The sequence below is a fragment of the Peromyscus californicus genome, unplaced genomic scaffold (genome assembly GCF_007827085.1).
Source record: "Peromyscus californicus insignis strain IS unplaced genomic scaffold, ASM782708v3 Scaffold_18__1_contigs__length_77618521, whole genome shotgun sequence".
Lineage (NCBI taxonomy): Eukaryota > Metazoa > Chordata > Mammalia > Rodentia > Cricetidae > Peromyscus > Peromyscus californicus.
In genome coordinates, this window is record NW_026294480.1 from 36,995,312 (window position 1) to 37,014,513 (window position 19,202).

The 19,202-nt window shown below is 43.3% G+C and overlaps 2 long non-coding RNA genes across 10 annotated transcripts in view; one reads left to right on the forward strand and one right to left on the reverse strand.

Moving 5' to 3' along the window:
- Window positions 1–19,202, forward strand: part of LOC128113502 (uncharacterized) — a 303,408-nt gene that overhangs the window by 103,275 nt on the left and 180,931 nt on the right. For 5 of the 9 annotated variants that reach the window (XR_008219501.1, XR_008219510.1, XR_008219504.1 and 2 more), the window contains 3 exons: window positions 12,078–12,187; window positions 12,679–12,826; window positions 16,549–16,699. The exons of 1 other annotated variant lie outside the window; for it this stretch is intronic. This is a non-coding gene — a long non-coding RNA (uncharacterized LOC128113502). Of the gene's footprint in view, window positions 1–11,355; window positions 11,467–12,077; window positions 12,188–12,678; window positions 12,827–16,548; window positions 16,700–19,202 lie in introns of all 9 variants that reach the window. 3 more of the 9 variants (XR_008219509.1, XR_008219505.1, XR_008219503.1) reach the window with 2 other exon arrangements.
- Window positions 1–19,202, reverse strand: part of LOC128113505 (uncharacterized) — a 23,250-nt gene continuing 4,048 nt past the window's right edge. The window contains exons 2-4 of the long non-coding RNA XR_008219513.1: window positions 15,994–16,111; window positions 12,621–12,732; window positions 1–10,438 (exon numbers count right to left, since the gene is read on the reverse strand). This is a non-coding gene — a long non-coding RNA (uncharacterized LOC128113505). The remainder of the gene's footprint in view (window positions 10,439–12,620; window positions 12,733–15,993; window positions 16,112–19,202) is intronic.

Here is a 19,202-nt window from a genome sequence, read left to right on the forward strand (position 1 = left end):
AATTAATGCCTTTAAATTGTTCTTGGACATCTACACCTATTCTGTGGTATGTGCACCTGCCCCGACAAACACAGTTTTTAAAAAATACCATTTTTATGCTCAAATCACTTGTAAATCTGGAGTTGCACATCACATGTAGATGTCCCAGAAACAAAGACAATGGTGACTTGTAGAGAAAGTGTAGCTAAAGCACACCCCAAAAGGAAACATCATTTGTGTATGTGTCAGTGTGTGTAGTCTACAGAGATGTCAACCAGAGCACTAAGAAGCAGCTATTTTCTCTTAAAGCACCACCCTCTAGATGAGTGTATGCACATAGCTCTCTAACACAAACATAAAGACATGCTGTGGGATTCCTAAGCACTTACTTCTGCTTTTAGATGTGTAGACCGTGTGTCTAGAGCTCCGCGTGGTCCAGCTTCAATGTGATGTCGAAGCCATGGCCAGCATCATGAGATAACCTGTGTGCATCAGGTGTCTGTGTTAACATGCATGAGAGGGAAGAACAGGAGAGATGGAAAGACTTACAAAGAATCCCCGTGGCAGCTAAAACAAATCCAGGCAAAACAGTGTCTACAGTAGGTTTAATGAAAAACAATTTCCTCAAAATGACATCCAATATTAAGGGACACATTTCCTGTTCTACAGATGCTATCAAAGTATAAACATAATGCAAAGATAATACTTAAGGGACTCAAAACATCACACAAATTGCTTGATGTAAAGTGACAAAATAGTCTGTTGTTATTGTGTGCTGCTTGGCGGAGTTCTTCCTTTGTTAAACATTAGAATAAAGTGACATCAGCTTGTCACTTAGCAAATGGTCCTCTGCTTTCTAAACCGTCCAGCAGATGGTCTAGGTGATAAAGTGCAGCCCCAGTGTGATTGTGTTTTTGCTAGCAGCCTCTACCCCACCCTGCTGCAATCACTCAGCTTTTCTCTGTCAGGCCACCTCATCAGGCTGTCATTCCTCAGTGTCCCACACCCCAGGTCACATGCATCACAGTCAAGCCACAGAGCTCTAAAGTTAAATTACCCACCTTCTTAGTGTCAGCTCCTTCTGTGGATTTTCTTACCCATTCTTCATGTGCTCCCCCTCAATCTTTGCAAGGCTACACTCTCAACGTCCCTGCACTGAATCAAAAACTCCTGGAATTCTCTAAGAAAGAGTGAGATTTTCCTCTCACGGTGTAGCTTCCTCTTTCTCTTTACATAACACAAAACTGGAGAAAGCTAAGCCAGATACTACCTCTCCCAGCTACCACAACAGTTAAAAAAAAAGAGATTAGCATAGATTCGAGTTTATCACAGACAAGAACTCCCAGAATTCCAATGGCTGAACTTTCTTTTTTCCCTCAGATGGAAAGATGGAGATCCAGCAGATGATGGGTTTACAACTGGCTGGGGTTAGGAGTAGCCCTGAACCTTCTGTGGATAGTTGGCTTCTTCTAAAATGTGGTTTTGTGAATTTAAACTGTTACCGTCTTTTCATGAACCTACTAAGTATAGATTTTTTTTCCCCCATGGTTAATCTTTATACTCATTGATCCTGAAAAAGAACCAGGAGTTGGTTATATTTTAGAGATCAGAAAAAGGAGCAGTCCCCATTGGAAGGAAGAGATATAGTGACCCATGAGTGAGGGCAGGTCTTGAGAGAGGGAGATAATGTTGAACCCTGAGAGACCCATAGAAGGGCTAGTCACCTCTGCAAGAAGAACATTTGTGCACAGAACCACTGTGTCTGTGGATGGTTTCTGAATCAGAACAGGAAGCATGTAGTTGCCCACCGTATTTAATTACATAGCTGCATAAAAGTAAGAAGTGATTCTGCTATCATTTCTTTCAAAAATTATTACAAGGTGAAGCATGGAATTCTGAGACATCATATTTCTAACAGGACCTGGTAAATTATCTGTTGGTAGTTCACGCTGTACGTGGTGGGGAGCGAGCAAGGATAAAGGAAAGACAGGACCTTTGTAGGAAACACTCAGTGAGCTGAGTTCATGCTACAACTCAGTGACCTGAGCAATGGGACTGTTTATCTGACTTTCAGCACTATTAGACCTATGGCTACAATGATAATGTCGAGAAGGCTTTAGCTAGGACTTGAAGAATCTGAGCTTGTTTGCTTTCTGTAGGTCTTCAAGCATACTGAAAGTGATCCCATACTACAGCCTTCACAATCTGTATAGCCAAATACAGCAGCATCTGATTTGTTTCAATTGGCCCTCTAGCCCAACCAGCTATAGGTGTTATCTTGACTGTAAATGGCTTGCTAGCATCCCATTTCCCTTGGAAAGGAGATCAATGCTGCACTAAAACTCCCAAAACATGACCACATGAATCCCCAAACCATGCCCCTTTGGATTGCTTCCAGAACCAATTTCCTATCTATCTGAGTCTATCAGAATGCAGAAAACATAAAGTAATTTTAAAGGTAAAAATTCAATTACAGCAATATACTATTGGATAATAATAGATATACCTAGCCAAGACTGTCCCTAGAGCTGAGGTGAGGTGCTCCAGGAAGGGACAGTCTTCCTTATAAAGATGACATGTAGACCTCCCAGGGGCCATTGGATGTTCTTTTTTTGTTTTTTTTAATTGCTGTGGTACCACTGCAAAGACAAACTAGAGGCTCTGGGATCAGCATAGGGTGCCTAGACCATAAGTCTCATTGGGAAATAATATCTCTAGTGTCTGGAGAGGTTTAGTGGGGGGATGTCAGCACTCCCCTCGGAAGCCAGCTGAAGGAGGCTGTGGAAAGAAGACGTGTGTGTTCCGCACACTACTGGCTATGATCTGTGTGGGAACAAAGTCCACTGCAGCTGAGTGCTGGAAAAAGCTATGGGGCTGAAGAAGATACCTGCTGAGTAGTGGATACTAGGGCCGGGGTCTAGGACTGGGGAAACGTGCTGAATGAGCCTGGAAAAAAGCACATTGGAACCAGGAAGAGAGATTCTTCCAACCCAGAGTCTATCGTGTGGGCATTTTGAAAGGCCTTTTATGTACTTTATCTTGTTTCCTGTTTAGTACCATTGCACTGACACTATATATTAAAATAAACTGCATCTATAAGTGATTTACTCAAGGGCAAACACTCTTTGGGGACAAATTTGCTTTGCTTACAAAGGTGATATACCATCTGGGACACCATTACTGTGGAGTAGAGCAAAGAGGAGTTTCTGAGCAGGTGACAGGGACAGTTTGGACAATGTAAGGGTAGCATTACACCACAGCAAATGTCCTGGCACAATAGACACTCCCATTTCATTCACAACCTAGAGAAAAGTGACTTCCTCTTCAGCAGGAAGTTTCATACACATGATGACTTAGATACCAAAGACTCTCTCCATCTATGGCTCCCTATTCCTTAAACCTCATCATCATCATCTTCATCCATTATTGTCTTCATTCATCATCGTAGACATCCAGATGATGGGGGAAGAGAACACAGAAAATGTGCCCCTGTTTCTTTAAAATTTGACCTGAAAGATACATGGAAGTCTTGTACATGCTCTATAAGGGAGGACCAATTATGTGGCTGCTGCTGCTCACACTTACAGTTGATCCTTACAATGGGATCCTTTCCTGGGGCCACCTTCTCACAACTGTGTACCAAAAAGGAAAGCAGATGTAAGGAGTAGCCAGGTCTCTGTGACAGGACAGTGGTCACAAGGGACACATGCTGTCACTGTCACAATGCTTGGCATTGTTTCTGGCATTTAAAAATAAGACTACACATGAGAGAGTGGGATTTGGTGAGGCTGGGCTCTAGTCTGGGCCTCAGCAAAGCAAGGACACAGGTCACACATATTTATTAACAAATGGAAAGACAGAAGGCATTTTACCAATCCAGAACTTTGTTTTACAATGTAGCATTTTTATTTTATGTTGGGTGATGAAGAAAGGAAGATGCTGAAATCAAATGCTATTTAGTGTGATTAAGGCTGCTAAAAACTCATAGGAGATCCAGACAAGAGGATGAAAATGGGGACCTAGTTCCTGGAATAGGGACTGGGGACTTTGCCCTCAGAAAGAGAGCAAGAATTGAGGCACTAGGGGTCTCGTGGTTAGAGCCTGGGATCAGAAGCAAATTGGACTAATGTGTCAGTGGGTTCTGTGTGTCTTTCTTACACCTGCTGAAAAGGGTTTCATTTGTGTCACAGCCTGGGATGGGATTTTTTTTTTTTCTAATGGAGCATTGACCAGTCTCCTTTGAGATTAGAAGGAGATAGTGAAGTCAGGAGCTGGGGAGGCCAGGATTCTCTTTTCTGAGGTTCAAAGATGAACTGAATGAATTGATGGGGGGGAAGGGTGCAGGATGGCAATATGATACAGACTTGGGGAAGGAGAGACTGGTTAGTAGCTGTTCTGGTTTCTACTCCTCCTCTTCCTCCTCCCCCTCTTCCTTCTCCTCTTCCTCCTCCCCCTCCTCCTCCTTCTCCTCCTCCTTCTCTTCCTCCTTCTTCTTCCTTTTCCTCCTCCTCCTTCTCCTTCTTCCTCCTTCTCCTCTTCTTCCTCCTCCTTCTTCCTCTTCCTCCTCCTTCTTACCCTCATATACATATTTTTGACTTATGAAGGGTAGGATCAACTCTTGATTATTACTGGCAATGAAGTAGTGGCATTTGTCATTGTGGTTGCTGACCACTGACCTCTTATAATTCCTAGAGAAATGGTGGATCAGAAAGAGGATCTGGGAAAAGGAAACTTGAGGGAAAAATGGCCAGAGTCAGAGTTCTGTTAGCAGTTCTGCGGCTGGGTAAAGTCCAGGACTCCATTCTCCAGTATTGCTATGTGATCTCTCGCTCCTTCATCCTGAGTTGACAGAGTGGCTTGGCTGGTCGGGCTGAGATTACAGTGGCCTAGGTGGGTCCAGAAGGTTTAACTGTCTCTGCCTTTCTTGTCTGGGTCCTTCAGGATGGCCAGAAATTTACTTGCTGGAAGTAGCCTCCTCTGGTGGGGATGGATAATCTCAGTGCTCAGCTATTTCTATGGATAGCACTCCTCTGTGGCTGGGAATGCAAGGATGAGTTGCTTGCTTATTATGAGCTCTGCCACAGGAGAAAAAGCAATCATGAGCTAGGAATGGCTGCCCAGACTCCAGTGTGTAACGGCACACCATTCAAGTACTACGTAATCTTGAGACTGTAGAATTAATTTCAACTTGATAGTTGTGCAGACATCTATAAAATAATTACAGTTTTTATAAATTATATTGTTCACTGTACAGCCTTTAAGACATTTGCCTGGTAAATTTTTCTACAGACACTGTACTCTACCTATTATCTTTATCACTTTACACTGGACTAGTAGTCAGGGAATCTAGATTCCTCTTTTGGCTTTTGATATGAAACTCTGTGACCTTGGACAAATCCATTCACTCCTCTGATTTTTCTCATGCTTAAAATCAGAAAGTGGGTTTGTAGACTACCCAAGATCCTTCCAGCCACGTCCAACATGTGTTTCACTTCGAGCAGATGCAAGACTGGCAGCCCTCAGCTTGTAGACATTTTTCAGCTCTCCATCAAAAAGTCTTAAAAACACACAAAGAGCCCCCTTGCCCAGTGCAAGTGGGAAGAAGACTCTGTCTTCCCATCTAGATGGCAGTAAGACTTCTGAATTGTATCAAGTGAAGAAAGTCCAGAATGTAAGCGGTTAAGACCAATGCAGAGGCTTAGAATTCAGGCTCTGCAACTGTACCACTGGTGGTTGGTTACCCGGAGCCTTCCAAGTCAGCCAATCACAGACTGTTGCACACCAACCTTTATTGCAGCACTACTCACAATACATAGATTATGAAATCAATGTAGGTGCCCAAGAACAAAAGAATGGATAAAGAATATGTGATTATTACAATGGAATTTTTATCAGCCGTAAAGAATGATGGTATGTCTTGTAGAAAAGTGGGTACAATTGGAAGTAGCCATACTGAGTAAATTCAGCCATCCTCAGAAAGACTAACATGCTGTTATAGACCAGCTTCAAACTTGTGGAGATTTGACTGCCTCCTGAGGGCTGAGATTAAAGGCATGTGCCACTGCACCAGGCCTTACCATCTACTCTTCCATTTTCTTAGACAGTGGCCTCACCCACAGCTTGATGGGATTTTAACAACCCACAGCGGAGGGTTACTGGGACTGAAGAGGTCTGAAGTAGACAGGACAGTGGGTTTGTCTGCATGCTGCAGTTTATATAATATAGACTGAAAACACAGAACATCCAGGAATGTTTGTAGGTTAGCTTGTGAGAGGAAAATGTTCAATGTGGACTCCTCTCAAAAATATTTAGTAAATGGGTTAGCAAAATGACTCAGTGAGTAAAGGCACTTGCCTCCAACCCTGTCCACCTGAGTACAATGTCTGGAACCCTCATAATGGATGAAGACTCTTAGGGATTATCCCCTGACCACCACGTGAGAGTCTTGATATGCACACACATACACACACACACAGAGAGAGAGAGAGAGAGAGAGAGAGAGAGAGAGAGAGAGAGAGAGAGAGAGAGAGAGAGAAGACTGAGGCAGGAGCATCAAGAGTTTGAAGCTAGCCTGGGCTGTATAGCAAGGCCTGTCTCAAAACAGCAAACAGAGAAGAGGATATTACATAGTTTAATCCAATTACTCCATGAAGTAGGGACCTTACAGTGGTCTTATTTCAGTTTTAAGAACTCATCAAATTGGCCAAGGGGGCACAGCTTACATGAGTCAAAATCTAAAGTTTTCCCCAGGAGGCTCCTGTTCTCAGCCCATGGACTTGCCACTTCATAGCAAAGAAAGAGACCTTGTGATACCCAAGCCACATCAGCTCACAGAGCCAGGCTCAGAGGAAAGCTGTTCTCTGGGCTTCTCTTTTCTTCTTAGTCTCCCCCTGCGCTTCCCACGGGGGAAGCTTTCGTTCCTTCCATTCATTTTTGGCCATTTCTTGTGCAGTGGCTAGAAAAACACCCACTTTTATATCTTCTGTGAATGTCTTGGGGTTGAGGAGTTAAAAAAAAAAAAAGACCATGCCAAAGGAAATGGGTGACTACTCTGGTTGGAGGGAAGAAGGGACTGCGCACAGTCAAGCCTATTATGTAAGAGACGACTAGGGCTGTGCACATACGATCTAATTTTCAGCATGAGTCATAATATCACATTCATGTTGGGGCTGAGAAAAAGTCTTTTTCTTAATTCTTCTGATTGAGTAGAATCAGGTGGTCTGTCATGCACAGTGTCATCCTTGTTCCCAAAGCAAACCTAAACAGGTGCATGAACACTTCCCACAGCTTGCTGAACCTCACTTATGGATGGAGGAGTCCTGAGCCAAGCCAGATGGGCAGGGGTCCCCAGCATGGCTGGCAGTGTGACCATGGGAGTTCGGCTTTGTGAAGTACGGGAGTGTGGGATTCCAGAGGCTCTGAGGACAGAGAATGAGAGGATTTCTAGAGACTGTCCCAGATAGACCATTTAAAACTATTCTTGGGGAAGGACACTTCGAGCCTCCCATGGTCACCCATTCTCAGGGTTCCAAGCAGCCCAGTTTCCGCAATTAGAATGGGATGGCTTTATAAAAATTTCTCACACTGGTACTTTAATTAAAAGAAAATCCTTCTATGTTCTGTAGCATTTAAAAGCTTCATTGTAATAATGTTTGCGGAAATAAAGGCTTTCTTTGTATGCTTTGCAGCCACATCTCCATGGCAGTGAGGGTTGCTGGAGAGACAGAGCCTCTTGAATGCACTATGCAAATTTATGAAAACAACATGTAAATCAGTAGAGTTCTAGTGATTCAAAACAAACAAACAAACAAATGAGAGAAAAGGGAGTGATTACTATGCCACATGGGCGATTCCTGACTGCATCCATAGCATTGTCCACGCGTGTGTGTGTGTGTGTGTGTGTGTGTGTGTGTGTGTGTGTGTCTTTGTCTGTGTGTCTATGTATGAGGTATATGTGTATATGAGTGTATGTGAATGTGTTTGTATGTATAGGATATAATGTGTATATGATTGTATGTGATTGTGTGTGTGTATGGGGTATATGTGTGTATGAGTTTATGTGACTATATGTGTATGGCATGAATGTGTATATAAGTGTATGTAAGTGTGTGTGTGTGCATATGTGTGTGTGCAAACATGTGTGTGTATGTGTGTATAAGTGATGGAGGAGATATTAGGGCAGTGATAAGACTTCAACAAACCAAAGAAAGGAGCCCCTCATGCTCCTTTGCTATTCCCTGAGACCCAGATCTCTGCCTTGTCCTGAGTAATAGTTATTATTGGAGGGAAGTAGGGTTGTGTGTCCATTGTACTGGATCATGCTGCAGTTCAGGAAAGATTCCCAGGGCTAGGAATCAGAGCAGGAGGAGAACTCCTGTAGATTCTGGCTCTGAGGCCCAGCTGGGCCACAGGTTAGAGGCCTCATCTCTGGCACTCTTCTGCCTGGGTTTCCACAGACCATCTGCATGTATCCCTCCAGAGCTTGTATCTCATTCTGCATTGCATTCTGGGCACCCTGAGAAATACAAGCTGTCTGGCATTGAAGTTAGCTAGCTGGCTTATTTGGAAGTTACTCCTCTGGTCCAAGGAGGGTGAGGGATTATATTCTGTAGTTTACTAGCTCTACTTGTGATATTTTGGTGGCTGGTCCTATGATATGGAGTTGCATTCAGCCCCTGTATCAACAATAGTGAAAGGGGACATGAGCAGGAATATTTTCTTGTCATGGGCCAGCCTTGAGTGCCTTATCACCTTGGAGAACTGATTTCCTTCAAGTCTTCGACGTCTCCTTAGGGTGAAGCTGAGTTGGATGAACATTAGGGGCTCTGGAAGATAAGCATCATGGGAAAAGGGAGGACTTTCAAGAAGACTCTTCTGTGCTCAGTGCCCCCATAGGAGCCCTGGTTTGAAAAGGAGCATGCATGCTGCTGGTTCTATGCAATCTGTATATTCAGTTCTGAATGGCCTGGTAATCTGTTATAATTTTCAAATACAGTGACATTGGCATATTATATTTGCACACAGTTGTAGGGTGCTGCAGTAATTAACTTAATGGAGCTAATCTTGCTTTCTTGATATTACAGCCTTTTGGACTTATTGAGTGAGTTTATGAAAACAATACGCAAATAAGAATTCAAGTGTTTTAAGGAACTCGCTCAAACAGGACTAAATATCCTAACTTGAGTTATGCTAATATGCTTATCAACTAGAGTTGATCTCACAGTTGTCACTTATTTTATACTAAACAATGTAGCAGTTTTCATCTATGTATTATCATCTAATAAGTTACCAAATAACTTGCCACCTGAATGAATTCTTGCAAATATTCTTCATTCTGGACGCATAGGTGACCAGCAAGTAGAATAAATCTGAAGGCAAACTGACCCCAAAGTTCTCCTATCTCCCATGCCTTCTTTCTGTCCACACCATCTTCTCCCCTCATAAATAACTAGCTGGCATGTCCAGTGGTCAGAGACTTTGTAGTTTGATTTCCTTTAGCTTTGCAGAGAAGTACCCCAATTATCCTAGCAAGCTTGAACCCCTTGATTTCAGTGTGTCTGGTATCAAAGGCTGTTTTTCCCAAGCTAATGGGATTGCCTGATCCTTTCGTTCACCACTGTCCATCAGAGCATGGAGCAACTTTGATTTATCCCACTGTACAGGTCCGTAGGCAGATAGGGTACAGTGGCAGAGGACAGCCTGGGAGGGGCACACTTCGTCTCAGACTTCCTCTATTGCTTCAGCAAACTTAGGTTCAATAGTTCTGAGCAGCACCAGTAGCTACATTGAAACAGAGATAGGTAAAATCTGTTTCAGTAGCATACTTTGTTAACAAAAATATCCAAAATATTGTTATTTCCATTTTCAGTCAATACAAGGTATTATTAAGATACTAAAACCAAGCATGTATAACCTGGTGTCCGCTTTGCACTCAGCACGTTCATTTGGGACTAGCAACATTTGAAGTGCTCGGTAGGCACGTGGCTACTGGTTGTTGGGCTGCATAGCAGAAGTTGAAGCCTTCAGCCTTCCTGACAGTTTGCTTGGAACCTCAGGAGGCTGCAGATGGGAGATGTGGAGAAGCCTGCTCCCAAATGCGTGTGCTGTGTTTGTGTGAATTGTTTATCTTTGCAGTCCTATGAATAACCGTTCCATCCTGTATGCCTACTTATGTAATTAATTAGCATTTATATAGCAGTTTATGCTTGCAGACTGCTTTATTGATGTAGTTGCCAGTATATTTATCTACTTCCATGTTTATGCTTTCCTATAGGCCTACCTGTGCTAATTACTGCCATAATTATTGAAGTTATTTAAGAATACAACTCATAGTTACCTTCAAGAGCACCGACCACTATTTTAATAGCAACAATAAATTCTATCTTCCCTTTCTAAGATCTGCCTGTATAACAAAGAAATTTTATACCTCCATCCAGTATGCTCCAAGTTCTTGCTCTTCCTAAGAGTGAAAAATACATTTAAAAACAGTTTAGTAAGTGTCTTTCCTCCTTTGTCAGCTTAAATTTCGTACGAATGTGATAGAAATTGAATGTCGTATCTCATAAAAACAGACTCAGAATACACAGCCTTCCAACATGAAAAGAATAATTACAAATAATGACATCACTGTCAAAGAAGGCTATCTTGTTATTGAGTGTCATTTCCCAGCAATCACCTAAAATTTGTCTTTAGTGTGTATGTGTGCATGTGTGTGTGCATATATGTGTGCATGTGTGTGTATGGATGCACATACACGTGTTCATGTGCACATGGAGGTCAGAGGTTGATGTCAGGTGACTTCCTTTATTGATTTCTACTTATCTGTTACTGAACCTGGTGCTCACAATGTGGCTCATCAGCCAGCCCCAAGTATCATGCTGCCACTGTCCCCCCAATATTAAGAGTACAGGCACACGGCCACTCTTGTTTTTTATGTAACTGCTGGGGATTCAGATTCAGGTCTTTGTGCCCACATGACAAACACATTATCCACTGAACCATCTCCCAGGCATTCATTTAAAACTACTCTCCAACAAGTCACAGAGTCCGTAAGCAGACAGGGGATAAGAATGCACAGGTGGAGTCCAGGGAACCGTGTCCTGGTCACCCAGGCCACACAGTATTAGAGCTGGCTCTCTGGGGATGAGAGCTGAGGCATAAGGAATAGGAAGAGAAGGGAGAAATGGAGTTGTGTTGTGGTTGGGAGATTTCCACCTTCCCCATTGCCTTCCTCTTCCTCCCAAATCAATGAAGAGGGAAAATTACAGTATTCCAATTCATTCCATGGTTCTGCAGCTCATGGTGAGTGGAAATACCAGCGAGGGGAATGCTATACATCACACAATGAAAAAAGAGTGCAAAAATTTGTACCAACAGCTACAAAACTGCAGCTGGCTCCACAGACGGCCAAACCAGGCAGCTCTTGAGGAGAACAGCAGCAACACCACCCAAGAGACTTGAGACCAACTCCCACGCTGAAGCAATTTTGTGAGCCCAATATTGGGGATTAGAGCCGAACATGAGAGATCTTTCTCCACAAATCACCACATACCCACTGCTTCTGCTCCCTGCTCTGCTGTTCCCTGGAGAAAATCATTAAGGCTCTTTCTGTCTCTCTTTCAAATGGGAGCTAAATTAGTAACTTACCACAAAGGAGTGTTTTCTTAATTACTTGCGTACAAATTACTTGACATTATTGAATGAAAGGTATCAAGGAGAATGCAAGCTATTACCGTGATTATTTTTGTTCTAATATAAAGTGGTGGGCCAGAAGCCCTTTCTATCCATGGATTATGTTTTAGTTCCGTGATGCTTCAGGGACTGGTTCCTAAGGCTCCAAACGCCATTAGTACAAGCAGCCTTTCAAGGCAGATCAAGAGGGGCTGGTATTCCAGGCTGAAGCTTGCTGGGAGTGGAGTTGAAAGAGCAGATTCAGGGGGAGAGAATGGGAGACTGGGTGGTGGCCTCGTCCTGGCTGGCCACAGGTGAAAAGATTATAAAGAGAGGAGAGAGGGGTCACATGGTCCCTTCTCCCATTTATTTATTTATTTGTTTACTTACTTACTTATTATTTTTTATCCTGCGGGATCGGACTCCAGACAACCTGGGAATTGAACGCGGTTCCTCTGGAACATCAGTCTGTGCCCTTAACCACTGAGCCACAACACATGACTACATGTCTATGTGTTCTGCAGCACAAAACGGACAGGTATCAAAAGTAAATACAGCGCGCTCACGGCTAGCCTAGTCTAAACAGTGAGTTCCAAACCAGCCAGGGCTATATACTGATACTTTACTTCGCAAAACCACCACTGCTACCACGACCCCCCCCCCAAAAAAAAAGCACTGCCAATAAAAAAATAAACATGGGTTGGCACAATAATATAATAATATATGGCATTGCTGGAGATGAGAGGGCAGCTTCCTCTAAGTCATGGCTAAGCATACGTGGAAAGAGGGATGTAAGGGAGGACTTCCTAGTCTGGTACAAGAGTTTTGGTTTCTTTGGAAAACTACCAGAGCAAGGTCAATATCACAATAAATATCAGTCATTTAAAAAGTGATGATCCTGCTCAGGGCTCGGGGGTGGGGGAGGTTGGGGGTTGGGGGGCGGGGGGGGGCGGGGGGGGGGGCAACCTTACCTGCCTAGGGAATGTGAGCTTCTCGTGTTGAGCTTGGTTTCCATCTGCCTTTCTGAAGCACACTGTGATGCTGTCTTCATGAGGAACACAGAGTCTGGAGAAGCGGCCTAACCTGGTAATTATTTTAGAAAATTGTGAGACAGTAGAATAAGTCCTTGGATGCTTCCCGTGGAATTCTTTGGATCAAAACATTTACTCTGCCAGAGGTAAGACTGCAGTATGCTTTTGAATAATTAGACAAGTTCCCTTCCAGTGAGATGGCGAGAGAGAGGACGCCATACCCACTGGATTTCTCCTTTATAGAGAGGTGTTTATTCACTTTCTGAAATATCTTCCTTATGAATTCCAGAGTGTTATGTTTACTATTAATGTCTTAATGATAGTGACTGGAGACTGTTTAAACCTCATTTCATGGCCGACTTTCTATATAGAAAAGCTCTCTCTCCTCCCACATGCAATTTTCTGTCCATTCATTAATTGTACCGCTGCTCTCCTAAGTTTATTTACTGCTTCTAAATATGTATCTTAATTTACATGTCAAGTCCCACGGGGTGGCTATAAAATGTAAAACCTTATATAATAGCAGAAGCAGCCGCAAATATTTTATATCCAGGGCTGCTTCTGAATCCTAATTCTGCAGATGGTGTGAGGTTCATTTTTATAGAAGCCATTGAAAACTAATAAATGCCATCCACATCATTCAGCATTGTCAATAATCTACCAGATTGTGTGCCCAGGGATGCTTGGGAAACAGGATGAGAGCCCAGCCCTTCCCTCTGCAGCCTCCAGCTGCACAGCTACAGCTGACTGGTCCTATCAGCCGCCCCCCCCCCCCCCCCCCCGCCCAATTCTGTACAGCTCAGCAACAAGGCCAGGCTTTTTTTCTTTCTTTCTTTTTTTTTTTTTTCATTTCTTACCAGCCAGGGGACAGACCCTTGCAACAGGGTAATTACTGTACAGAGCATGCAGGGGAGAGAGGTGAGCTTGTCACGCCCAATGCTTGTGGTATTTGCCTTCCTCCACATAATAGGTGAGCAGAGGAAGAGAAAGAAAGTAGCAGTGAGGCCACCACCCGGCCTGGTGCAGAAGGCATGCATTCCTTGCTCATTCCTTACTCTATAGTCCTACTTGTGCCCGGTCTTCCCACATTTATGTATATATGCATACATGTTTGTATGCACATTCACGTGGAGGTCCGAAGTCAATGTCAGTGTCTTCTTCAATTGCTTCTCCCCCTAATTTTTTTGAGACAAGGTTCCTCAGAGGAACTGGAGCTCACTGATTGGGCTAGCCAAGCTGGCCAGCAAGCTCCTGGGATCTTCCTGTCTCGGTTTCCTCAGGGCTGGGATTGGAGATGCTTGCTATCATGCCAGGCGTTCTACATGGATATTGGGATCCAAACTGAAGCCTTCATGCTTCTGTGGCAAGCGCTTTACCAGATGAGCTCCAGGTCCAGCCTTTTGGCATTGTGACAATAATTGAAAACTGTGTGATTGAGTTACAAAAAAAATCATAGAAGATATTTGTTTTAAGTAAGCTTATAATTTAGTGTTGGACTGCATTCAGAGCCTTCCTTGGGCTCATGTGGCCCATAGGCCATGGATTAAACATTCCTGTTTAACATTTTTTTCCATGTTTTTTAAGACACATTGATTTTTAATTTAAGTATATGAATGGTTTTCCTGCTTGTATGTATGTGCACCATATACATGCCCAATGCCCACAGAGTTTCTAAGGGGTCATAGATCCCCTGAAAGTAGAGTTATGGAGCTATGGATGCTTGTGAACAGCCATGAAGGTGCTTAGAACCAAACCCAGATCCTCTGAAAGAACAAGTGCTCTTAACTGCTGAGCATTCTCTCCAGTCCCCTCCCACTTTTTTCTTTTTGATAAATTCTCTTATTCAGCAAAACAAAGCTGATGTGTAAAAAAAAAATGGCAAATGGGTCAGAATTAGATTTATGTTTGCATTCTTCCTCTTGTCAAATGAGTCTCAGTTTCCTATTGTGTCACAGGCACATAAGTGACCCTGACCCAAAGGGACTGACCGTGTAGAAGTGGCATTCCAATGATAGCAAGTCACAATAAGTAGAGGAAGTGTTCCAAAGGAAGGAGAGAGAGAGAGAGAGAGAGAGAGAGAGAGAGAGAGAGAGAGAGAGAGAGCAAGCTTCCCCAGCCTAAAGAGCCCATGGAAGAAAGTGCCTGTGCACAGAGAGACCTTATGAAGGAGAGGGGCCACAAGCTGCCCTTCCAGGGCCCTGAAGCAAACTAATGCCTCCCAAAGCTGAAATCAATTCCTTATTTGTCAGCTCCCTTAAGATCTGCTTGCCTTATTGCAGAATTCTCTTTGTTTGTTTCTCTCTCATCACTGTTTCTTTGAATTAGATTTTGTCTAAATGCAAACATACAAGGAACAAGAGGATTATCTACTGTTTAGTCATCTCGGGAGATGCTGCGATGAGGTTGGCCTGGGTGGCGAGTGGCGCATCAGGTAGACTATCTAAGACGCACTAGCTTAGAGGAGACAGAGAACAGCTGGGCCCAAGGCATCTTCGCTGTAGAGGGACAAGGAAATGGCTCAATAACGTTTCTCCTTCAGATTCATCCAGGCCCCCTGATTGGGAGTTACAGGGAGAGAAAGGTTGGTTACAGATACTCCTTGCTGGTGCAGTCCACCTCACTTAAACCTCCATAATCTTTCAGAGATGAAGGGTTGTACCTACTGATCACAATGTTTCCCTGTGTGTATTGTTTTTAAGATAGTTGGGGTAAAGATCACCTCCCGTGTGTATAATTCCCTGCTACTAATAGAACAAATCGTAGCCTAACACAGGACCTTCATGTACATTCAACAAATCAGCCATTTCCTATCTTCTTTTGTCACTTGTGGTTTAGTCGCCAAAAATGTAACGATTGTGTATGGTCCCACATGCCCAGCACCCGAGAGGCTGAGACAGGAGGATCCTGACTTCGAGTCAACCAGGGCTATATAGTGAAGCCCTGTCTCAAAAGCAAACAAACACACATGGACCAATGACAATAGCCTTTGGGAACAAGATTTCAGGAAGAAGACAGCACCTTAGTTCCTGCCAAGGGTATTGGAGGGTGAATGTGTTCAATAATGCATGGTCTCATCTTACAGGGCACTGGTGGGTAGGATGGGAAACTGTCAAAATCAGAAGGTCCCACACTGTGGCAGGAATATGAGAGGAACCAGGGATGCAGGACACATCAAGCACCCAGAGACCCTTGGGAACTCTGCACCATCTCAAAGTATTCTATAAAAAGAAATCTCATCAGAGGCCAGCATAGGCAGCTGCCATGCTAGGCATAGGTTCCAGGCTGTTGAGGCAGAGCCTTAATTTTCACTTACATGGAAGAAGCAGGGATCTGTGGGAAGCTGTGGTGGATCTGAGCCATCAGGAGTCTAGACGTGATTTGGAAGAAGTCATCCACAGTTGTACAGGCATGCATTTCCTGCAGCATTATTCCTGGAGGGAGATGGGACAGTGGGTTTGGAAGACAGGAGACTGACCCAAAGGAATCTAGTGTTGAAATGTTAAGCAGGGATGATTCATCTGGGAGAACTTACTAGAAAACAAAACTACCAGTGTCTACAGAGAGAAAGACAGGGCTGAGATAAAGCACTCAGTAAGCATTACCTCATACTAGTTGACGTTTGTTGTTGTTGGGTGTTTTTTTCAAGGTAACAACTTTAACTGTATTTAAGATAATCATCCTAGGTATGTGGGAATTGAAGGAGCACAGGATGCCTTGCACATGTGGAATTTTGTCTGATGGTTGCCTTGCAGGCTGTGGCTTTCCTCGACTAATGAAAAAAATCAATGCCTTGTGAAGTGGGAAGTTAAGACTCTTGGGGTAAAGCAAAGAAGTTTTATGTCACCCATTGCTCTCTCTGATTTGTCAGGGAATATTCCAGAAAAACTCCCAAAGAGAAGCAGTGTCCTTGGCTATGGGGAGGACTCCAGCTTTTTACCATTCATATCACCGCAAGACTTGGTTTCTATGTTCACATACACCATTCCTGTAAAGGACTACCGATAGATAAGAACTATGAGGTAAGATGATTCAAAGTACATTGAAAAGATGGAAATCATCAAGTAAAGAGAATGTATGCAAATGGAACTGACAAAAACACAAATGCCCATGACAGATAAAGGCAACTCAGGAAAGTGGTACCCATCATCGTCCACACCATCCAACATCATTAGCTGAGCATCACTAGGTCTGTGCTGGGCTCTTCCACGACACAATATTTTCCTCAAGGCCCACCTTCCTTTGTTCTTTGTTATTTGACCTTCTCCTTGAGCCCGTTGCAACACTGGGGTGGATCCTTTTCTAACACCGAGAGTCACGACCAAAGGAAACAAACTCGAATCTTTTCGGGGAACCATGAGATTGGAGATATGAAGAAACACTCTAGAACACAAGCTCTTCAGGTATTTCACTCTGGGAGGAGACTCAGCAGTAGCATGCACCCCCGGCAGTGTCCCCACCCTCCCATTTTAATGTCTGTTCAGGACATATTAAACATGAGCTATGCAATCTACTCAAATGCTTCTGAATTTTTTAATGCCATTTTGTAAATTCCAAAATGTGAGACAGCTGTGGTCAATTCTATTTTCTACAATTTGTTGTGGGGCTTGGGATATCCGGGGAAGCAATTGCTTCAGGACAGTCTGGGAGGCATTTTAGAAGGCCCCATTTCAAGCCTAGGAGAAATTGCCTTGAAGATTGTATCCGCACAGCTAAGACTCACCAAAGGCTTGTTTCTACCTGGTTTTCTTCTCCACAGATGCCCAGTGCATGCCTACATGTCTGCTCAAATTTGTTCTTTCTTTCTTCTTTTAGAAATAAACTCTCCTTGAATTTTAGTAGGCCACATAGTTGTTCAATAAAAGCCTTTATTTTGTAGATTATGGAGCTAAATGTTAACCAATGGAGGGTAAGTAGATAGCTTGCATCTTGTGGCTTTATCCTTTGTCTGGGGTGCAGTTATGAAAGCAGGAGATGGAGCAGCTGCTTTAGCTCCGTAGAATACATAGATCAGATTTGCTCGATGTGCAAAAAGAAAATGGAGTTCTGGGGTGAAGAATGCTGGGTAGGAGTCAGATTACGACAAAGGCTCTGCTTACCTTGCTCATTAGCAAGGAAAGATGATTTTGCGAATGTCAGGTAATTTTTCAAGTCTTTGAACCAATCACACAATCTTTCAAGGCTTCCTCTATTGAGAAGGGGCAAATAGAGAGCATTCTGTCTCACAGGGTTATTATGGGGACTCAGTTTGAGCAACATATGCCATTTAAAAACTGTTGCAAGTTATGGCTGCAACTACATGTATCTGACCCAGCGAGAGCTTCATAAGAGAAGCTCCTCAGTTTGGCGTTCTAGAGTCTTGCCTGTTAAAAAAACCAAAAAAAAAAAAAAAAAAAAAAAAAAAAAAAAACCAAACAAACAAACAAAACAAAACCAAAAAAACACAGCAGGATCAGCAGGAGAAATAATTTGTTACCTAGGTCCTGAGCCTGCCTGGATTGCTAGTAACCTTCTTATGATGCTGCCATTCTCTTTGCAAAGGATAATTCTCGCTGTCATCAGCTGTAGACAGATTTCCTGTTTGGGTAAATTTGATGAAGGAAATTACCCTGCCAGGAGCTGGGCAGATGTATAACTGCTGTCCTGCTATGTGACAAGTTGATTGTCATGGTAGATGTCTGTGGACCTGTATTTGTGAAGCTGAAATTGGAGAGCCCTAGTATCAGAAGATGTCCCGTCAGTTGCCTCTGAGTCTGCTCACCAAAAGTGCTCTCCATTTCATTCCAGAATGATCCAGTTCATTCTTCACATCCTCCTCAAGGTGCTCATGTCCCTGATGCTCACAGAGGCTTCTGCTGAGCACAGAGTCTGCAGGCTACACCTGTTAACCCTCCTGCATGCCTTCAAATACAAAATTGAGCGTCAACCAATTTAAAGTTTCTTTCTGGTGCCAGCAAAGGGTTGCAAAGCAGAATTCTTGAACCATTCCTTAGGATTCTCTGTGAGAGAAGCAGAATGCTTTAGGAAGGATTTTGTATGGTTCACAGCAAGCCCTGGCAAGGTCTCTTAAAGTGGCTAATCTTCATGGGAACAGACAATCACTTCTGACCCCTTATCATACTGCATCTCTTGGTTACCTTGTTCCTAAATGGCTAGACATTGAGAATAGCATTGGTATGGGTTGTTCTACGTAGTAATCCTGTTATGAGTGGGATAAAGACGTGAAAAATCTGAGGATAAGCCTTGGAAAGGAACGTTTGACAGAGAGTACAAAAGCAAAAATAAACTAAAATAAGAATGTAATTGTCACATACAACTGCTATGGCATCAGCACTAGACACAGACTCGTTAGAGCCTGATGACAATGTGCACCATGCCATCTCACATTCTAACATTTACCAGAAGCACAGTGGCTGAAATGTCTCATTACATTGGACAGATGCCGCAAGTGTTATTCTTCAAAAAGGAGAGCACTTGGCAAATTGCCGACTTGCTCTGTTGATAATTTCATAATTTTCAAGTTCA